Below are 16,998 nucleotides of genomic sequence, written 5' to 3'. Positions count from 1 at the left end.
GCTTCTATTTTGATAATAATCCTGCCCATCTTAAAGCATGAGCATATTTCCACAGACATAAAAAAGGGATGAAATTAGACTTTTACATTTTTGGAAGAAAATCTGGGTGGCTGCTTAACTTGCTCCACCAGGTGAATACAGTGCAACTCTAAGCCTAACTGGCAAGAAAAGTGATAGCATACCTCAACATTATCAATATAATTTCTATCATTCAAGCTGAAGAAATGAAGACGGAGAGAACTGCAGAAAGAAACACAGAAGGCAATAAAATGCAGAAATGCATAAGAAAACAAAAAAATGCAGAAAGAAGTTCAGAAAGAAAGAAATTCAAGAATTCAGAAAGATAATTTTTTAGGAAGAAATGAAAGAAGATACAGAAATAAAAATTTGGAAAAAAAGGAATTGCAGAACTAAAGAAATTAGTTTTTTTCCCCTTTATGATTTTTTTTCAATTAAAAAAAAATCTGAAATTCAGAAAAAAGGCAGAATGAAATGCATTTCTTTCTTTCTGAATTTCTTTAGTTCTGCATTTATTTCTGCAATTTTGTATTTTTCATTTATGTCATTTTGGGCATAGTCTTAAATTTGTTTCTGCCTTTTATGAAATACAGACACAAATTCACAAATGCATTAAATTAAGCAGTATAGAAAGCAATTCTGAAAGAAAGCAATAAAGAAAAAGAAATTCAGAAATGTAGAAAAATGGAGAGAGAAATAAAGAAATGTAGAAAGAAATGCAGAAAAGAAAAAAAAGAAATGCAGAACTTAGAAAGAAATAAGCAGAAAGAAATGCCAAATGAAAGTAATAAAGAAAACTAATCTGAAATGTAGAAAAAATGCAGAGAGAAAGAATTTTATAAAGAAATGCTGAAAGAAAGAAATACTGGAAAAAAATTCAGAAAGAAAGAAGCAGAAAGAAATGGCGAAATAAAGCAATATAATTTCAAATGTAGAGGAAATGCAGAGAGAAAGAAATTTAGAAAGAAAGGCAGAAAGAAAGCCAGAGCAAACACAGCAGTGCTATAGACTGACTATTCCCTCTGTGTGTTGGGGTGGGGGGTTTGCATAAAGAGGCGTTTTGTTATTCAGCGTGTGATTGAGAGTCAGAACAGAAGTGATGTGGGAACAGCACAGCGTGGTTATTTTGGGTCCACGCGGCCCATTAGCAACAGCACACTGATAGCACCTTTACTGCAGCCCGCCGCAATCCAGCAGTCATTATGAAGTCTTTATGACCTGTGACAGCCAGTCAAGGCCTCTGGAATCTATTAGAGCATTTACATTCACACAGGTGCTGAAGCTTATGCACAACCTACCTACACACAAAACAGGGTGAACCCAAGAAAAGTTTGGATGTAATAACACCGAGTTTGTGTATGCGACCTTTGTTTTCTGACTGTAACACTATCTTGCTTCAGCCCGAGGCAGTGCTAGACAACGTTGTCCAAACCAAGGACTCGTTTTCATAGACTCAAGACACACACCCCACACCTCCTTTCTGTCTTTGTCTTCTGCTCAGGTTGGAGTCTGTGCGCCATTGTGGACAACAGTTTCTCATTTTCTTTGTTTGGCGTACAAACACTCCTCCACACCTCCATATGCTGTGCCTCCCTCCCTCCAGACCGCTGCCTGTCGGCTGAGAACGCCCCAGTCTGACTCGCCGCGGTGAGTGGGCAGAATAATGCAGACGGTTGCGTCTCCAGATGCATTTCTAAAGGACGTTCCATATGCATCTTTAATTTGAGTCCAGACACAGCTGATTCATTCGGCAGGAAATTACCACGCTGTGGATTTTCATAGAGGGCCCATTATATGTGGAACAGGTGCTTTATGGGAATAAGCTAAAATCGAATTGAATTACAGGTGCAAAAGTAGATAGACATGCACATAAATGACAACAAATGTGAGCTGCATATGTTTGATAAACAGACAAAAGAAATGAGGCAGGCCGGCCACAGTGATGGTTTTGAGACAGGATGCTGTGCTTTGTGCGTGTGCGGTATTGGCACCGCCGCCGGGTGGGCGTGCTGATGGGGCAGAGCCGCATCCCAGGGATGGTGATGGGGGAGGAGACGAAATCAGGAGGAGGAGGGGTGCTGCTGGGTGGACAGAAGAGAACACAAGCAGGAGCCCTTTATTTGGACTTGACTGCACAGCTGGTATATAATCCATCTAAACTATTCACGGGTTTCTTGAAAAACTAAAGGGTGCTGTCAAGATGGTTCCCTACTTCGATTTGCTTGTTTTTCCTTTCTGGTTGCATAAATTATTCTCTCCTAAAAATAAAGGTTATTTATTAGGGCTGTGCGCTGATGCGCATCTCATCAGTAAAGACGCTCCTGTAATTAGAAGTACATCTCCAGCACGTGTGTTCAGATCAGGGTTGCCAGGTATTCACAACAAATCCTGCCCAGTTGCTTCTCAAAACTAGTCCAATCGAGTTTCCAGGAGGTTCCCCGATTAAAAATTGCTTCCCAGGATTAAAATATACGTTTTTTGGCAGGGTTGCCTTGGTAAAATTCGCATTTTAGGGGCTAAATATCACGTTACTGGTACTGTCGCTTCGACCCTTGAACATGAAAAACAACCAAAGACTTGGCAACACTTGATTTTTAAAGAGCTTCTATATGTTTAGACCCACTGCATTTTGTCTCTTACAATGCAGAAAAGCTATGAAAATAATTTAGCTTCTTTTCTAGTAATGTTTAAACAAGAACTTGCCGCTTTTGTCTTGATATGAATTTGCACAAAACTACAATTTTCAATTTATACGAATCAACCAAAGAAAACACCTTATTGATTGACTGTCATGAAACCCCCCCAAAGTCTGATTACAGCCCTCTATATACAGTGACTTAAGTTCAAGTTACAGGTATGACAGTATTTAATGATATAAAGCTGACACAGACAGTTTGTACTCATATTAATAATGATATCTGTGTGTGATGAGGATTAAACCAAGTCATAACCCTTAAACACACACACAGACACACGTTCCAACTGACCTCGTCCTCAAGGCTGCTTGGGAGATAACTGTGGAGGAATCAGGACAGAGGGGAGAAAGGGAGGGGAACAGTGAAGGTGAAGATTAAAAAATGGCCTCACATTGTCAGGGACAGAAAGTCTACAGAGCAATAAACAGAGAGCTGCTGTTTACAGAGACCTTGTGTTTTTACTGGACGGCTTTGTGTTTTCACACAGCTCTGCAAAGTGCAATCTACTGTTGAGCCCAAAAACATGACGACTCCATGCAGGCTATGTGGAGTTACCAGTTTTTTAATTTGCTGGTGCAAATGAATGCTCTGCTGTAAATATTTTCATTTAGATTTGCAAAGTAATACTAATAATAATCATCACTAATCCATTTTACATGGCTTTCAATAATGTAATTTTAAAAGTCTGGGGTCAGTAAGATTTTTTTATTCAACAAAGATGAATTAAATTGATCAAAAGTGAAAGTAAAGATATTCATGGTGATCATAAAATATTTTTATTTAAAATCAATGCATCAAAGGATCCAGAAATTAAAAACAATTATCCTGGTTTCCTCAAAATATGAAGCAGAACAACTGTTTTTAACATTGATAATAATAATAATAATAATAATAAATGTTTGTTGAGCAGCAGATCAGCATATTAGATTAATTTCAGAAGAATCATGTGACACTGAAGACTGGAGTAATGATGCAGAAAACTCAGCTTTGCATCACAGGAACAAATGACTTTTTATTATAATAATATTATCTTACAATATTACTGTATTTTTGATCAAATAAGCAGTAGGCTTTGTAAGAGATGTCTCTCAAAAACATTAAAATAAATGACTGACAAACTTATTATGCACATAACACATTAAGCAAATTCATATTTACCAGTGAGAAACTGGTTAATTTTTTTTTGTGTCAATTTACAGTTTTGTATTTTTCAATAACAGTAAAGTAATATTAAAAATGTAAAAAATATTATTAAGTACAGCAGAAATGGGAGCTTGTCCATTGTTTTTCTGGAGTTTTCTAGAGTTTTTTTTTTTTTTTTTTTTGATATTTTAGTTAAGAAAGAGTGACCCCATTTCATTTAGCCGCGGGTAAATTTAGTAGCAGTTTTATAATTAGTGCTAATATCATTAGGCAATTTCGTTTCTGAGGCTAAGCCCTCACTGTTGGTTTAAGAGGACAATCCCTTTGAGGCCTGCTAGAGGAGACATCCAAAGACTTGCTATGGTAACTGCCATCTTATATCATAAATGACTTTCATGATATAGCTTTAATGCAGTCAATTATGCAAGTACAGCAGCTTTAATGCAGGTAACTACATCTCTCTCAACATCAGCTTTGATCATCGAGGATCAGTGGAGATGTTCAAGGTAGTCAAGTGTTTTTCTTCTCGGGGCAGGAGACATCACAAATCGTTATAAATGAAACCTTGGGGAAACCGCAAGACTGACGGTTCATGAGGTGCGTGCTGATGCAGGTCTTCATGTGAAAGATAAACTAGGGAGCTGTTAAAGTGGAAACATGAACTACAAGAAAGGAACTTCAATTGGTTGCTTATATTCAATATAAAAAGCTCATGTCATTGATTGGATGAAATCTACAGGTGACATTGCAATCTTTTCAGACTTGTGAACCTCTTGCACTTGTGTGTGCATCAGTTGTGGGCCACAAGCAAAAATTGTGGGAAAGCATTATCTGATCTAATTTCCCTTCAGCACAAAACAACGTCCAATCATCTCAGCGGGTAGGGGGCAGAATTACACACAAACCCACTTGCACTAATGCATGACTCTCCCTAGTGCTGAGAGAGAAGGTCTAAGATATCAGTACTTAGGCAGCACTTCTAAAAAAAAAAAAAAAAAAAAAATAGGAAGTTCTCTGGCAGAGAGGAAGGGATCCTGATGACTGCTATTGACTGAAGCGTATCAGCACAAAGCGTGTGTGGTGCAAGTTTACCAACAGACACCGGATTAATCCTGTACGACTAATAGGTTTGCTGTTTCACCAGATGCATGACGAGGCATTACATCGGATGGGGATCTGAAAGAGGATTTCACCTGGCATATCCTACTGATATGATAACCTCATTATCAGTAGTCAGTTTCAAACACGGATGGTAATGGTGCTAACTGATTCAAGCACACTACGCACAAGGTTGAAGTGAGGTTGATTCGTTTGTCTACAGCCTCAAATGACAAAATCTTCAGGAAATTCTTGGGGTTAAAGTTCTGGTCAAAAACGTCATAATAATTTAAATGTTATGGCCAATATTATACACAATTTTGTCTGAATACAGTAAAAATACAGAACTAAAAACTAAAATCAAATGTTTGAATTTATAGATGTTTGGGTTCAGTATTTAAAGGAAATTTGATCGATATTTAAAAAATTTTGCACCCTCAAATTCCAGGTTTCCAAATGGTTGTATCTCGGCCAAATATTGTCCGATCCTAACAAACCATATATCAACGTAAAGCTCTGAGGACCAAGTCATTTATTATATATTCACACTGATTATATTCAGTGTCTTCTCACACTTTTCCTTGTGATATTTAGTGCCAGATTATCAGCAAATGACAATTTTGTTCGCTTCGACTCATTGAATGGAAATGGTGTTTTATCCTAAATGTTTTAGGCAACATTAATTTTGCACACAAGTTAAATTCACAACTTTGGATGGAGATCCAGCTAGTGTCACATGATCCTTCAGAAATCATTTTATTATCCCAATTAGCTGCTAAAAAAACATTTCTTATAATCAATAATGAAAACAGTTGTGCTGCTTAATATTTTTGTGGAAAACGTGATGCTTTTCCTAGGATTTTTTTTTTTTTTTTTTTATGAAAAAAAGCATTTAAAAGCATTTATTTGATTGTTTTTTTTTTACTGGTTTTAACTATCAGATGTATTTAGATTATTTTAATGAATAAAAGTAACAAATTCTTTAAAAAGAAAAAAAAAATCTTACTCGCACCTAACTTTTGAACTGTAGTGTATATCAACTAATACAATCCGTTCAATATAAGAGATCAGTCTTGCTTGTGCAGGAAAAAAAAACCTCTCACCCTTGCTAAGCGTCCATGAGATTACTGATTGAACCGGATGAGGGTTAAAAAGTGTAAGAGCCTGGGCGCAGGCTTCATTAACATTAATAAGAGGGTTTTCAGTAGCAGTGGAGGAGAGATACAGAGAGGGAGAGTATAATGTACAGACCCATACGGCTGATCCTCTGGCCTGGTTAGGATGGGATAGTCGGTGGGTGTGATGGGCCTTACTTCAAATAAATCTGTGCACGACTCACATCTGTTTGTGACCAACAGATGGGTCACCGGGTGATCCCATGTTATCCTGCATCTCCTCTATTCCTCAATCTCACATCTGTGCCTTTTATGACTCTTTCTAATGGATCCCTCTCAAGAGCTACATTACACCAACAGTAACACAGAAAATGTGCCAAAGGTCGACTCTCAGTTCCATTTTCTAGCTTATTCTACTTTTAATACGGCCAGCTTTTTTTTTTTTTTCAAAAGCACTTGCTGCTGGTGGCACACCATATATTAAAGCTATAGTTCACCCAAAATTGGTTTTGTCTCTCATGGAACACAAAATATGATTTATTGAAGAATTTCCAGCAGGCTCTTTTCCATAAAGGTGACTGGGGCTGTCATTTTTCATTCTCAAAATATGCTGACATACATGTCCCATGAATTTTCAGTCATGACAAAGAATTCACATAGACCGGAAACACCATATAAAACGTTTTTAAGCTTTTAAATAATATAAAACAATTTCATTTGACATTGCTAAGTTTGAATGTGTCAAGTGCATGATCTTTTCTTCTGGTCATCTATGACATTTACAGTATTTCTGACAGCAAAAAAAGTAACGGATAATTGACCCTAGAAATATTGACAAAATGAGATTTAACTCACACTGAAAAGTCAACAATTATTAAATGTCCATGATAAATAATCAAAACTAATGCAATACAGAAATTGCCAAATTAAATCACGACCACTTGACAGCGAAATGTTCTTTTTTTCCCCTTAAAAGTAACACCACACATGATTTAAAACAGCACTACAGTCTGAACATTCTGCATTTTTTCTTCTTTTGTGTTCTATTGAAAAAAAAAAGAAAGTCAAACATGTTTGGAACTACATGACGGGGGAGTAAATGTTCAGTTGTGGGTGAACGGTTCCTTTAAGGCAAGGGTAACATTACTCAGTCTCTCGAGGTCACACCCATGTTTGTCTCCCTTTCTCTGCAGACTGCAAATCGAACCAAGGTCACTGGGTGCCATGAACACACCTGCTTTAAATTTAGAAGAGCAAACAGGCACGGCGGCGTGCCCCTTTTACAATAGTTTATCTTATCTCCTTCCTCCAATAGGGTGTTTTATTCACCCTCCAGTAAAAGCAGAAGGAGCTGATAGCACCAGGTCCAAATTTCAGGGGCGTTTTGGAGATTTATAGAGCAACCTTTACACATCTTCTCTGAAATGCACCCTACCCACTCCTCATAAAACAATCAAGGAGAGGTGTACGGCCCCTGCGAGAGGATATTACACAAACATTTGGCATGCTGGAACAGGCGGTGTGTGTTTTCTGCGTGGTGAAGTGCGCCACCTCATCATCTCTGATTGTATCCAAGAGGCCACAGCACACACACACAGACAACTCATTAAAAGTAAAGCAACCTTATGATCAGGAGTCTACGCTTTAATTGCCCAGAGATAATGAACATGCACATGTGCTAAAATCACAGCAGGCTGTCATTCCTACAAACAAAACACAGTGTTAGCCATCGGTCACTGGCACAAACCTATAAGTGTAATTATTAATTCAAACCCTTGTTATTTGAGGGTAGCGTTGAGGGGTGGCAGTTAATAATTAAGCAACCTCTGGCCTTGGCTCAGTGGAAAGCGTCCTCTCTCACAGCAAATGAGACTTTCAGTAGAGCACCCCAACACACACACACACACACACACACACACAGGCCAAGACTGAAATCCTAGCATACTGTCTACTGTAAACACCTCAGTATAATCTGTATTCACCTTATTGTGCAATGTGGAAGTACAGTAAGCTGTTTTGTTCTTTAGATTCATTAGCCGGTAAAGGTAAATAACTAGAAGGAGTGCAATACATTTACCATTTACAAACCAGTGTGTTTATGATGATAATAAATTAAAATAATATGAAAAATAACGGTTTCCAATAAAAAAACAGCATAACAGACTGTAAAATAACTAGAAGCATAAGACACAGAAAGCCTCGCACATTCAAGTTAAAAAAGGTAGATGTATATTTTAAAGTGCATAGTACATACTACTGTAAAGCAGTATGCTAGATTTTGGTCCTATGATTTCATTAGCGAGTCCAATTATCACCTTACATAAAATGTTTTTTCAAGTATCTAAACTGTATGATGTGCATAGCCTACAATGTATATTTTAATCAAATGTATAATAGTAAATCAATCTAGTATTTTACATTTACAAAAAAATGCACATACTCCATACAGTATACATATTACGTAATGCTGAAATGGTATGAGTAGAATGGTAGCATGCAACCTAAACATGACACCCATCCCAGGGGGACATTTATACTCTTAAAAGAGTATATATTCATCTTGACAGGGAAAGGGAGCAATATTAAGAAAATCTTCACATTCCCTTCATCTTTTTTATCTTCAAATGCATCTTTATCAGTCGGCTGCACTCGTGCAGTCATTATGGGAGAAGGGGATGCCTGATCATGTGTGTTCAAGGGGGTTGGGGGGAGAACACTGGTCCGTTCTTCATGCTCACTTTCTTTTGTATGATTCATCTGAAGAGGCCTTCAGATTTTATCGGCCGGCTCCTTCACAATTTCTCCCCTCCATGCCTCGCTATCTCGCTCCGGGTCCTCCAGATTAACTTGGCAAACATACACATAATCAAATAGAACACACACTGGGAAATGTCATATGTTAATGGCCTTGCATTTTTTATAACATTTCCATTAGGTGATCATGTGATTATCGCCCTTGGTCTCTCCCACACAGTCTCTTTATTGCCTTGTAGGCTCGTGTTGGGGAGACACAGTCATCTTTTCAATCCTCGGACGCAGACGAGGACGAGTGTCTGTTTCAAATGACTTCATGTCTACCTATCTATATATATGGTATGTCATAAGACTGACAGGCTGGTTTAATGGGAATAGCTGCACTCTTCAGTATGGGTGGGATATCTGTCCATAGCTGCCCGGTTGGATGGTTGAATCAGATAAGAATCGGCGACCTGCTGAAACCAGAGAGAATGACCTGACAGCATTAATGAACCTTCTCCTCTCCTGCCTGTCATTCAAACACAGCTGCATACTGCCAACAACTCGGCTGACAGACACAGCGCTGCTTTATTATGGTTTCAGGATTGTGTGAATGTTACTGTGTGATAACCATGTTGACAGTAAAAGTGAGGAGAACATCAGGTCAAGTTATTTATAAAAAGAAGCAAAGGTTCTGGAAAAAATGATAACATAGGCCTAAAGCTTTCCACCTACAGTAGACCTGCCATGAGCTCTGAAGTTGTTCAGCAATGGTTCTTCATTTTCTAAAGAACTGTTTTAACAGCCAAATTGCTGACCACTATATATATATATATATATATATATATTAGGGGTGTAACGATACGCGTATTCGTATTGAACCGTTCGGTACGACGCTTTCGGTTCGGTACGCGGTACGCATTATGTATACCGAACGGTTCGTTGGAGTAATTAATTATATTTGAAAAAAAAAAAAAAGAGAGAGAGAGAAATATAATGATATGCGTTCAACAAGGTAGCCCAATAACCCAAACAACGTAACAGGCAACGCCCCTGACACTCCCGAAGAAGAAAAAAACACCATCTTATATGTTTATGTTAGGCTACTCAGCAGGCGCTCGCTCACTCAGTACACGCTGAAGGCTCGTTGCAAAATAGCCAATGCGTTTAACAGACTATAAATGAGAAGATCCTCCAATAACCAACAGGTCTGGTGTTTGGGTGCACTTTGGATTCCCTTTAAGCTATAATGGTGATGGCAAGAGAGTGGTGGATAAAAAAACAACGGTATGTCGCATCTGCAACATGACAGGGTACACCAGCGAAAAAAAAAAAAAAAAAAAACACCAGCGGGAATATCTGGGATATATGCGTCAGTACTATCTGGGAAAAGACGAAAAAAAGGAGAAACATGCACGCAGCAAACTATCCCTGCAGCATTTAGAAACTATAGCTTACAGGGAATCCAACCCAAACACCAGACCTGTTGGTTATTTTAGGATCTTATATTTCTGGTCTGTTAAAGGCATTCGACATTTTGCAACGAGCCTTCAGCGCGTGCTGAGTGAGCGAGCGCCTTAGGGGCCGTTCACATATCGTGCCTAAAAACGCATGGAAAACGCTAAGCGCGTCTTTCTCCTCCTTTCCAAAGCGCTTGGGCAGAAGCGCTCATGAGGCGTCTGTCTTTGCTAAGCAACAATGACGTGCTCTCTCCATGAGACGCGGAAATTTCAGCGAAGGATAAATGGATTTGCAGCTCTAAAAATCGCTTGCAGTAGCTCTGCTACTAAATTTATTTCAAAATTGCAATCCATATACAACTATGATCAGCTGATCCTTCATCTTGGCTGAGCTCTCAACGTTGTTACGGGAAAGGATGAAGCTGATTGGTTAGTTCTTGTCACATGACCCGCGGTGCGCTTGCGGCATTCTGAAAAGTTGAGATGTTTTTACATTTTGCTGTATCTAAAACGTATCGAACCGAACCGAACCGAACCGTGACATCAGTGTATCGTATCGAACCGAACCGTGAATTTTGTGAACCGTTACACCCCTAATATATATATATATATATATATATATATATATATATATATATATATATATATATATATATATATATATATATATATATATATATATATATAGGGGTGTAACGGTACATGCATTCGCACCTAAAATGTTTGGTATGGGTCTTTCAGTTCGGTACACGTGTAAGGAACAATTATTCAATTGTTTCAGGAAATTCAGAGCATAAATGCGGTTTTGTTGCTCTTTGATGGGGTGTGACAGATCACTGTATAGAAGCCTCAGTTCTAACAGCATTGTGGAGTGTGATCATCCCTTCCTCTTTACTACTAGTTTTATTGCAAAATAATCATGAATGAACATCTAATGTAATTGTCACTCTGTGTTTCAGTTACAGAGAGATGTCATTAAACCGCTTTAAGTATACCAGTTTAGTATACTAAAAGTGTAATTGCACAGTATTTTAAATATATTAATAAATATGCAAATGTAATTGTAGTTTACTTGGCATTAAATAAATGCATTTCAAATACATGCAAATATAATTTATATTTCACTAGGGAGAAAATTAAATATAAATATTTTATAGAAAGATTTCATAAATTAAATCATAAATGCAGCCAAGGTAACTAATTGTAATAAAGAAGTTCTAAAAAAATGTAAGTACTAAAATGAGGCAAAAAAGACAAAAAAAATAAATAATCTTAAAACTGTATAAAACATTTTTACAAAAAAAGGCAAAAGCATAACAGAATTACAAACAAAATAAAACTAAAGCTGAAAATATAAAAATAAATGATGATTCAAAACATTAATACTATAATAGTATGTAGATAATACTAAAATAACATCATTTGAAACTACAATGACTGTTCATGCCACAGCAGGTTTGTTGGGCTCAATTCTTCATTGAAGAACTTTATTAAAGTACTTTTTAAACTTCTACTGAATGGCAAAAAATCCTTCCAGAACCAAGGCCTCTGAAAGTGGGCTGTCACTGTTAGGCTCTTCAGAAAAAGAGCTCTTTTGAAATTCAGTACCACACACACACAATCACAGTCTTCTCTCACAAAGCAACTAGACGACCATAACACTTATTTTTGTGAAGCGTCCACTGTCATGTTTCAGCCTGCTGCTTGTCTGAGTCACACACAGTGCGCGGTAAGGCTGTTTTAACACTCGACTAGTCCAAACCTAAGAGCAATTCCACCCCCTCATCCAGCTAGTCTCTTTTCAGATTGTTCTTTTGGGTCTAAACCTGCAGAACCAACCGAACACAAAGAACTCAACTCTGATGGAGGGCTTCAGATTTCCCATTCAAGCATCAGTAAGAGGGTTTCCAGCTGGAAAACATGGATCAACTACTTGTTCTGCTTTTGATGACCATACTTGCTACTGATGATGTTGTTGTTGGGCATCTTTGAACTGTCTGTCTGTAAACACGGAGACAGTTCAGAGACGTCTGCTGTCTGAAGGACGGGGAGAGAGATACTGTGAACACAGAGAGCACTGGTGTGAAAAGAAGAGAGATGAGGAGCGGAGAAGAGGTGACAGGAGCTGTGATGATGAAGGGAGGTTAGTGTAAGAACAAAAAGGTAAAGAGAGGGGTGATGCAGTGTTTAACTCTGACAGATCTGCCGAGGTGTGTTTATTGTATGTGTGAGAGCATGTGTCTGATGTTCTACATCTCCTGTTGACACGCATTCCAGTGCAGCCAGAGGAATTATCACATGTACACACACTCACACTCACACACAGCTACCAAAATGGGAACTTAAGACTTTTATTGTTTTTAAATGAAGCTAATTCTAAATACTACAAACCATTTTTACCAGCCGTAATAATGTATTTTTGTATATATTTTTATTTAGATATTTACAACCATGCAAACAAATTAAGACTTTTATTCTGCAAGGATGCATTAAATTTATCAGAGTTTGCAGTAAATACATTTTCAATAATTCTATTTCAAATAAAATGTGTAAAAAGAAGTCTGAAAAAAATGTATCATGATTTTTATACAAATATTAAGTTTGTTTTTAACATTGGGAATAATATAAAATTATATCTCTTAAGCTGAAAATCAATATATTAGACTGATTTCTGAAGGATCTTGTAACACTAAAGACAGGAGTAGTGCCTGCTGATAATTTGGTTTTGCCATCACATAAATAAACTATTTTAAAATAAATGGTAACATTATTATTATTATTATTATTATTATTATTATATTGCACAATATTACTGTTTTTGACTAATTTTGATTAAATAATTGCAGCCTGGGTGACACTTTCATACCAACCTCAAATGTTTGAACAGCAATGTTCACACGTTGACAACTGGGCAAATCATGAAAACAGTAGAGTGAAGCTGACAGCAACAGGATGGAATACTGAGCACTTGTTAAGTGTTGGCTACAGGTGCAATATTGTTATATCTATGTCTAAAGCCCCCAGGATAATCACACCTTTGCTGAACATTAAATAAAAGTAGGTGCTTCACACGCTTATCTAATTATTTATTTTTACACTTGACTTCAATCACTATCCTCCAGAGGGAAAGTCACACTGTCATTTTCACATGGCCTACTTTACCTACTACTACTACACACTCGGCACAGGCTCTGGGCTGCAGTTGCATTTGTTCTTTGGGTTACTTTGCCACTAGGGCTGAAACAAATCCACCCATGTAATGACAAAGGTCATTCAAATCCATCGGAGCTCTAATAGCAGGTCTGAATCACTCGAGCTTTAGCTCTCCTGAGCTTCAGCTTATGACCACATCCTCTGATGACATCCAAGAAAGCTGTCACTACACGCAAAGATGCACTATCACCTGGTTATGCATTCAAATACACAAAAAATTAATGTACAGATTTTTCATTTCTGACACATTTTAGTAAATGATACAGTAAATGCATGAATTAACCAAAGCTTATTAAGGTCACGTTTCACCCCAATTTTAAAGGGAGCAAGAAATTAGATTAAATTTTCAACTAAGCACTTTTCCCATTGAGTTCAATTCCTATTATATTAAAGCTCTCTTTCCAAATACATTGAGAATTCATTTTTTTATGGGGGGTTGGGGGTTACATCCTGCCTGACTTTAAACAGTATACAAATATTGCATTATGGCCATTTCACTGATTTTTTTCTTTTTTTCTTTTTTTTGTGCAATAAAAACAAAAAATCTTTATTTGGAATAATTACAATGTCAAGGGGGAAACTTGGGGGAGTCTGAACTGTCCTGAAAATAATAAGTCAATACATTTAAAATAATTCTTATTTTTACTACTTTTTAAACTAAAACAAATAAGTAAAAAAAAAAAAAAAAAAGTACTTAAAATTTGAGGTGAAAAATGACCTGGACCTTTTTTTTTTTTTTTATCAAGACAAAATGCATGATAAATTAAACTTGCATTTCCCACATGACCATGTCTGCTGCATTTACACTAAACAAGAAGCAATGGCTCTGACTAATAATGCCTTTCAATTGCACACTAGCTAGGTAAGGATATGAATCACTTGTTCACATTCATTAAATACTAGTAAAGGCACATGATTCACCACTGCAGGGCTTTAATGCAGTAGTAAAGTACAGGTCTAATGCAGTGGCTCAGCTTTATTATGCACCACAGCAGGGATCTGATGAACCTTTCCAGGCCAATCACGGGGTGCAGTGATGTACAGGGGGAGCGCGGTGCTTTGGGGCAGACCGTGACCTTGACAGCATCTCATCGGAGAACATGGCTCCATTACTCTGAGCTCCATAATCTCAAGCAACATGTTTAGCACTACATGTGTGTTTTTCCCTCATACTGAGGTGTTAAGTAAATTCTCTCCATCCTGCAGTTCCTAATGTACACCTCAAGCATCCCCCCGACTGTCTTCTCTTCCTCTCTTTGTCCTGTGGCACCAAGGTCATGGCCACAGTGTCACGACTGACACCTCATATCCCTGATCACACACAAACCAGGTTATGATATTTTCTGTATGAACATACAGAGTAAAGTCTTCTTTTAGCCACTAGACTAACATCTAAAATGTAAATGGGAAACTTACAGTTCACGAACTAGGCCCACATATGCCAAGATGGGTTGAGATTAGCAGCGAGAGTAACATTTAGACACTGATTAACTTTTACAAGAGGTCAAACGGGTACGAATAAAAAAGAGAGAGAGACGGCTACACCTCATACACGGCCACCTCCGAGAAGAAACTTTCTGCAAATACATGAGATCACATTTGACCGTGTCTCCTAATGTTCAGGCAATCTGAAATCACTTTGAGGTGACGAAGGTTGTTCTCTGTGGCCGAACATTTCACTTTCAAGAGCGACTCTAATCAGTCAGAGAGAGAGCTGTCTTGATTACCTGACCTCTTTTTTCTCTTTTTATCTCTTTTTCCATCTCCCCTCCTCCATCATCATCATCATCATCTCTATACTGAGTCCTGCTGATAAAGGGGTTGAGGGGGGCTTTCTCAGCTGATGACCCTCAGAAAGTGCTGTGCCTACGCCTGGCCTAAAGTTTTACATTCATGCCTTTTGCATACTCATTTATCCAAAGCAGCTTTCATTGCATTCAAGTTATACATTTCATGATTAAATGAGCTACATCAAGGTGTAGTTTAAAATCATGGAGATGCTGTTGCAAGATGCTTTACAGTATTCTACAGTCTCAAAAATTTTTACTTATTTTTAATTTATATATTTTAAAACATTATAAACTCTATAATTTTTTTGTTTTTATTATTTCTCCTCACTCCAATACCTTTAAATATTATGGTATGCAGAACAGAACAGGAATTAATAAACAATTACACTGGCATTTATTATAATCAACATTTATTATAAATACCAAGCCTAAAATAATTTATTTAAAGTTATACAAATAAACTCGGGCTCATATAAAATACAGTACAGAAAAAAAAAAACTGCACATTTATGAATTTATAATTATTGCATTCTTTATCTATTATAGTTCATTAAAAAATTACACTGCTGCCTTGCCATTCCAAACCTGCATGACCTTCTTTCTTCTGCAAAACACAAAAGACGATATTTTGAAGAATGAAAGTCAAACATTCTTCAACAAATTTTCTTTTTGCGTTCCACAGAAGAAAGTGAGTCCAGCATTTCTGGAGCTGTCTGTGAAATCCAGGCCAAAGTCTCAAAATCAAATCAAAGTTTGATTTCAACCGTTAATTTCACTATGATTCCAATCTTTAGTCAATATATTACTCAGTCAATATTAAAGATTCACAGAATGTTCTTTACATTATGAAGGATGATTTTATGTAAAATAGTAAATCACAAAAAAAAGAAAAAAAAAAAAGACTTTAGCTGGGTTTTCACAGACGCCGTCATATATTTATTAAAAGCATCTGAAAAGAAAACTGCATGCATGTTTTTCAAAAGAAGCTTTCTGTGAAGATTTCAGATTCCCTTCAATGCAGAAAGATTACAGCTATACTTCTACCATAGATGAAGAGAGAGGGAGGAAGGGAAAAAACACTCTCCGCTTTCTCATCATTATCTAAATGCAGAGCTCTCTGGGTTGCTAATGTCACCCACAGACAGAGAAGCTGCTGGAGAACACAGTCCCGGAGAAGCTTGCTCTGACCTCCCTGCAGCTCAACCAGAAATGTTAATTCTTCATTTATACAGGCTCAATTGCATCGTTGAATAATAATAATAAAGTCTGTCCCCATTCACTGTAACTGCATGGAAAAATAAAGACCAGTACAGTCTCCAGAATACCTCTTTTGTTTTTCATGGAAGAGAATAACAATATGAATGTGAGTAAATGATGAAGAATAAAAAAAAATTCAGCTAAATAATGATTTATTTAATTTAGCTAAAATTATTTATTTGGAATCAATTATTTCCTTCAACCATCTAAAAAAAAAAAAACCATCCACACCACTCTGTATCTTTAGAGCGCTTTCCTTCGCTCTTTTCCTCCTTATCTCATCTTCATCTGTCTATACATTTTTCTCTTTGTCCAGATCCTTCTCTTTCCTTGAAAGCAGCAGGGAGGAGGCCACTCGATCACAATCGATACCTACATCTCTTCTCACCTCATTCTGGCAATTCCACCGCTCTCAAAAAAACGTGTGTGTAAAAGAACATGGCTCAGGTACTTGCTTGCACGCACACACACA

At 37.2% G+C, this 16,998-nt stretch overlaps 1 protein-coding gene across 2 annotated transcripts in view; it reads right to left on the bottom strand.

The window, feature by feature from the left end:
* The window catches only part of LOC128012124 (nucleolar protein 4-like), a 92,437-nt gene that overhangs the window by 27,663 nt on the left and 47,776 nt on the right, over nt 1–16,998 (bottom strand). The gene's annotated exons all lie outside the window — the stretch shown is intronic.

The sequence above is a fragment of the Carassius gibelio genome, chromosome B23, assembly GCF_023724105.1.
Source record: "Carassius gibelio isolate Cgi1373 ecotype wild population from Czech Republic chromosome B23, carGib1.2-hapl.c, whole genome shotgun sequence".
Taxonomy (NCBI): domain Eukaryota; kingdom Metazoa; phylum Chordata; class Actinopteri; order Cypriniformes; family Cyprinidae; genus Carassius; species Carassius gibelio.
Note: the sequence above shows the minus strand (reverse complement) of the source record. Positions and strands in the feature narration are given on the sequence as shown.